The sequence below is a fragment of the Propithecus coquereli genome, unplaced genomic scaffold (assembly GCF_000956105.1).
Source record: "Propithecus coquereli isolate 6110/MARCELLA unplaced genomic scaffold, Pcoq_1.0 Scaffold671, whole genome shotgun sequence".
In the NCBI taxonomy this organism is placed as follows: Eukaryota; Metazoa; Chordata; class Mammalia; order Primates; family Indriidae; genus Propithecus; species Propithecus coquereli.
Genome location: NW_012152741.1, coordinates 974,833 through 981,015, shown reverse-complemented (window position 1 = coordinate 981,015; position 6,183 = coordinate 974,833).

Sequence of the window (6,183 nt, the reverse complement as noted above, 5' to 3'; positions counted from 1 at the left end):
CAACAAAAATAAATAAGTGGGATCTAATCAAATTAAAAAGCTTCTGCACTGCCAAGGAAACTATCATTAGAGTGAATAGACAGCCCACAGAATGGGACTCTTCTTTTAGATTGGACCCTGCACCTTCACTGGGGAGCATACACCTCTTATTTTATGGTGGCCTGATACAGGTGGCCCGATGCAGGATCACTGAACCTCCAGACTCGGGCCTCTCCTTGCACATCCAAACACCCCCCGGGCACTGCAGCCCTGGCATCCCCTTCCTGGTGATCTGAGGACTGAGACTCTGATGTCCCAGCTTTGCAGAGGCAGAATCACAGGGGAGCTGTGTGACGTCGCTTTGAGGCTCAGCATGTCTGATCCTGCCCTGAAGGGCCCCAAAGCACGGCCTCCTCGCCACCAGATATGAGACATCGAGGCCAGTCTCACCGGCAGGGCTGAGTGTTACAGAGGCTTCCGATCCATCCTGGCTGGGGCCACACACAAGGCCAACCTCTCCTAGCTCCTGATAGCTCCCCACGCTTCTGTCGTCCTGGCCAAAGAAACATCTTTGCGCCAGACATGCGACCTGAATCACCAGGCCAGCCAAGGTCCCATGTCTCCAGCCCCTATCACCCCAAACCTGAGCCTCTTACATCCCCCTCATCACAAGAGGGCTCTGTGCCCTGCCAGCCGCCTCTTCCTCCCTCCGATACCTGCTGTGACGCTCTCCCAAGCCCTCCCCTGGACTTCAAGCTTTGTTGACTTAACTCAATTTGGGAATCTCCCCCATTACCACCCATTTAGGCCTTCTGCATGGAAGATGTTCTGTCTCCCAACCCATCCCACCATGGGCCACAGCGATGAGACCCGGGGCGGGAGAGGGATGATGGAAGCCTTCCTGCAGCTCCGCTGGAGCTTGGAAACCACTGCTCCTCGATCCTCAACTTAGGAGAAACACGCCTGCGGCTCGTCCCCCTCTCCATGACACGGTCACCTAGTGAGCAGTCCTTGGGTCATCACGGATTTCTGGCGCCTGCTTCCTGTTGCTTTCCTCTCACATTTTGAGGGAACAATGACACACCCTGAAAAGTCAGCAGCCCTCTGCTGTGACCACCCTGTGTCTCTGATGCCTTTCAAGCCGAGCTTGTCCAAAGTGTAGACTACACCAGCATACTTACTGGGATGCCTCTCCCTCCTTCCTCGATGTACCCCGCCTCCGTGGAATGTTCCCCAGCTAAAATCTACGGCTAGTTCTGCCTTGCCAAACTGAAGCACCTCATGCCGTCTTGGCCACAGTCGACATCCCTTCATTCAAAACACTCTGCTTTCTCGGCGTCTGTGACAGTCAACCCCTGGCTTTCCTCATCTGCCTCAGGTTATTACTTCTGAGTCTCCTCCTTGGTCCTTTTTCTTTGACTACCTCAAAAATCGAGTTTTTTTCCTGGCTTCCAACCTCTTTCCTGGGCTCTTCTCGCTCTATAGGTGGCCCTTGGTACCCCCATCGCCACCCAGAGCGATTGGAAACCAATCTGGCTTGTTTCTGTCCCTATCCCCTGGCATGCTGATGCCTTCCGCCACCATCAACCCTTCCTAGGAAATCTCAGCTGAGCCCCACAGCCCCCGCAGGCCGCGGCTTAGAGGGCATCTCCACTCGGATGTCCACGAGCCCCACAAATCAGCAGGAGGACCACAAACCTGTGTGCCCTGTCTCATGGGTGGACACTGCCACTCACACAATTCCTCTAACCTGCAAAGGCTCCTAGGTTTGACCTCGCTCACCCCACGACTCCCCTGCAATGCTCCGTAAAAGGCCAACCACGACCTCCACATCACCACAGTCTCGCAAAAAGTCTCCGTGAGGGCGTTGTTCTTGGCACAGACACTCTAGAGGCCTCCCCAGTAGAGGCGTATGCCCTGCAATGGGAGGCCCCTGACTAGGGACTCCGAGGAGAAGACCTGGGCCCTGTGATATATCTGAGAGGCTAAAATCCTCCTCTTCTCCAACATGTCAACAGATAACATGTAACTGGACGAATGAGGACAAGGCGGTAGGAGCCCAGTATTCAGAAACACGGAGGCTGACCATCCAGCAGAAACGGCTATAGAGCAGCAAGTGTGCGGAGGCCGGTGTCTATGGCTGTGCATGGAACAATGCGCTGCTGGATTTTATTTTGCATCATACATTTCCTGGTGCCATCTGGGCTTTTATCTAAGCACAGGAATTCATCTGATAATACCAGTTAGGGTAACGTGAGAAAACGCCAGTGGACACACTTAGCAAATAAGCATGAGAGCTGATTCATCCACACCAACTGATGCAAACCTGAGCCGTCTTTGATTTTCAAAGAACTACTGTGCTATGTGTCGTGACGGCACCTACCAAAGAGCTTGACTGGCTCTGAGAATAACTCGAGCATAAGGGATCGTCACGAGAAATAAAAAGTGGTATGCTTCATTAGGAGATGCACGGATTTCACATCAACATGTTGATTCAGGAAGATTGAGAATGAACAGCAAGTACGGTGTGAGATTCCAAACACACATTTACGGTACTTTGAAACTGTTCTTCTCCCTTAGCCCGAGAAATCTGTCTAGCACGGCAGGGAATGATGAAGACCTGCTTTCCTCTTTAAAGAGGGGCCTCCGATTTCTGATGTTGGTTTCCCTCCGTAACGATGGTTCCGTTTCCACAGATGCAGCAGCCCGGGCCTTCAGGAGAGGAGCTGTAAAATGATACTCATGCCGGGGCCACGTTCCAGAGCTGCTGAGGGGACAGTGTCCGGCATCCTTCCCTTTACGAATGCTCCTCGGGAGCTCTGATGCACGGCTGAGGTTGAGGGACATAGGCACACACTCCACTTCACCTGTCCTGCCCGTGTCCTGTCTGTCAATACAATCTCAGACTGCATAGCCTTGTCTGTTGTTACAGAATTAAAAACAAATTTCATCATGTTCCTTGTTTTCGAGAGCTGTTTGTGCCATATCTATTCTACAGCCATGTGTAGAACAATTTCAAGGCCTCAGGGGCGTGTTTATGCCACCACTTCCCTGTTCCTACTTGACAGCCCGCAGGCCGCAGGGAGGGAGAAGGGCCTCACAGCTGGAAAGGGATCTGGAGTTCTGTTGTCTTGGAAACCGCGCTGCCGCTCATCCCCACGGGCTCACTCAGCTCCAGCAGGGGCCCTGTGGGTGAGGCACCAGCCCTTCCCACTCTCCATGTCTTGCTGTGACCAGAGATTGAAGCTGAGGGCTGAGGCTGGTTACCAGGGAAACCGAAGCCGAGCCCTGGGGATGTGTGAATAGAAAAGCACGTAAGCGGGGTTCAGGGCCAGGAGGGATTATGGGAGCCACCCACAGACGTGGAACGGTGACTCATTAGTGATGTGCAAGCACAGGGTGCCTGCGCACACGCCGGCACACAGACACACACACACAGACACACATGTGGACACGTGCACTGACCAACACTCCTTCTGCCCAGACGTGCACAGTGACTCCGGCTGGCTGGAGCGTCACATCCACACACGGGAGGCCGGCGATGAGGCGGGAGGCGTAGGCAAGACCTAGGCCACGGAAAGGGTGGGGGGAACCTTACTGTTGGAAAGCAAAAAACAAAAACAAAAACACAAAAGAAACTATGGCATACCTTTTCATCCATGACTTGCATTCACATTTGCATTACATTTTAAGAACTGCTTTATTGAGGTCTCATTTCCAACCATAAAATGCACATACCTAAAGGGGACAGTGAAGTTTAGTCAATTCACACAGTTGTGCAACCCTCACTCACCGCAGTCCTGCTGAGAGCACTTCCATCACCCCAGAAAGACCCCTCCTGCCCATCGGCTGTCAGTCCCCAGTACTACCTCAGCCCCAGGCCAGCACAAGCCTACTTTTGACCCTGTAGGTCTGCCCTTTCTGGGCATTTCCTATAACCTGACTCAGGCAGTAAGGGGTCTTTTGTGTCTGGCTTCTATCACTGAGCATAACGTTTTTGGGATTCCAACGTGCTGTCCATGTATCAGCACTCTGGTCCTTCCTGCTGAGTAGTGTCCTGCTGTGTGGCTGTGCCACACCTCGTTTAGCCCTTCACCTACTGGTGGACGTTTCCCGTTTCCACCGTGGGGCTTCACGTATAACGCTGCTATGAACATCCGAGTAGGTGTCTTTGTGTGGACACATGTTTTCCTTTCTAATTTCTCCGCGCTTTCATATCTTTTCCTTGCATGCTCGCGTGGCCAGAACCTGTAGCATGATGTTGGACAGAAGCGGCGGGAGCAGACACCCTTGCCTTGTTCCGGATGTCAAGGGAAAACAATGAATTTCTCCACTACGAAGTATGATGTTAGCTGTACTATCTCGTAGATCCCCTTTATACGTTGAGGACCTTCCTTTCTGGACATAGTTTGTTCAGTGCTTTTATCATGAATGGGTGTTGGATTTTGTCAAATGCTTTTTCGTTGTCTGTGAAGATTGTCTGCCATATTAATGGAGTGCATACCTCAACTGTATTTTGAATGTTGAACCAATCTTGCATTCCTAGGATAAATCTCACTTGCTCATGTTGCACGACCTTTTGTACATGTTGCTGGATTTGGTTTGCTAACTAACATTTTGTTGAGATGTCTTGCATCCATACGCACATGCAGGATGGATATTGGTCTACAGTGTGCTTGTGATGTGTCTGTCCGGCTGTAGCACAGGAGAGTAGTATTCCCATAGAGTATGTTGGGAAATGGGCCCCCCCCTACATTCCAGAAGAGCCTGTGAAGGACTGGGATTCTTTCTTTTGCAAATGTTGGATAAAATTCACTAATGCAGCCAGCTGGCCCTAGGCTCTCTCATTGGATGGTTTTTCATTTACTCCTTGGTTTTCCTTACTTGCTCCGGGACTACCCAGATTTTCTAATTGTGTATCACGTTTGCATCCTCCTCCCTCCCAACATTTTCTGCCCCACTGGTGCCTCTGGTTGTGTCTCTGCTTTAGAATTTGAAATCCTGGACATCACTGGATTTCAGCTTCTAGTCTGCAACCTTGGATAGTATGGTGTCGTGGCTGTGACCCCCACGTCCCCTCCTATACCGCATACGTGGGAATGGGGGCCAAGTCCTCGAGGTGGGCATGTGGAGGGCGTGCTGACTCCCCCAGTTACACCGGCCCAGCCACTCTCCAGGCATCCTCTCGCAGACCAGGGGGCACTCTGCAGCTATGACCTCCCTCAGCAAAGCCCCCCACGTCCACATTCTCCGACCCAGCTTCTTGTCACTCTTCTCATCTCCCGGCAACTCGTGCCTCATAGTTGGATCAATCACCTCATCTCTGACATGTCTACGTATATCTGCTATGGTTTGAATATTTTTGTCCCCTCCAAAACTCATGTTGAAAGCTAATGCCTGATGTGACAGTGTCGGGAGGTGTGGCCTACCAGCAGGTGCTTAAGGCATGAGGGTGGTGCCCTCATGAAGGGATCAATGCCGCTTACGTTAAGGGCTGGGAGGAGTGGGCGTGCCCTGTCTTTCCCTCTTCTGCCCTGTGAGGACACGACGTTTATCCCCACTCGTCCTTCCACCTTCTCCCATGGGAGGAAGCAGCAAGAAGGCCCTCGCCAGACACCAGAAGCCGCTCCCTTGATCTCAGTCTTCCCGGCATCCAGAAGTATGAGAAATAAATTTCTCTTCTTTGTAAATTACCCAGTGTCTTCGTCTATTTTGCGTTGTTGGAACAGAACACTGGAGACTGGGTAATACATAATGAAAACGGGTTTCTCTGGCTCACGGTTCTGGTGGCTGGCACGTTCAGATTGAGCATCTGTACCTCCTCACAGCCTTGGGCTGCTTCAGCTCATGTCAGAAAGTGGAAGGGGAGCCGGTGTGTGCCAAGAGATCACATGGCGAGACGAAGCCAGAGAGGGAAACTGAGGAAGGGACACTGTTTCTAACAACCTGCTCTCCTGACACAGAATCCATTTCTGTGAGAGTGGTCACTGCCTCACCCCAGCAGGAGGGGGCTTCAGAGGACACTCATCTATTCGTGAGGGATCCACCCCCATGACCCTAACCCCTCCCACGGAGACCCACCTCCCAGCACTGCCACACTGGGGATCCGGCTTCAGCACGAGTTTTGGGGGGGACAAACAAACCATATCCAAACCACAGCACCTGGTCTGCGGTGTTTTGTTACAGCAACACAGAACGGACTGA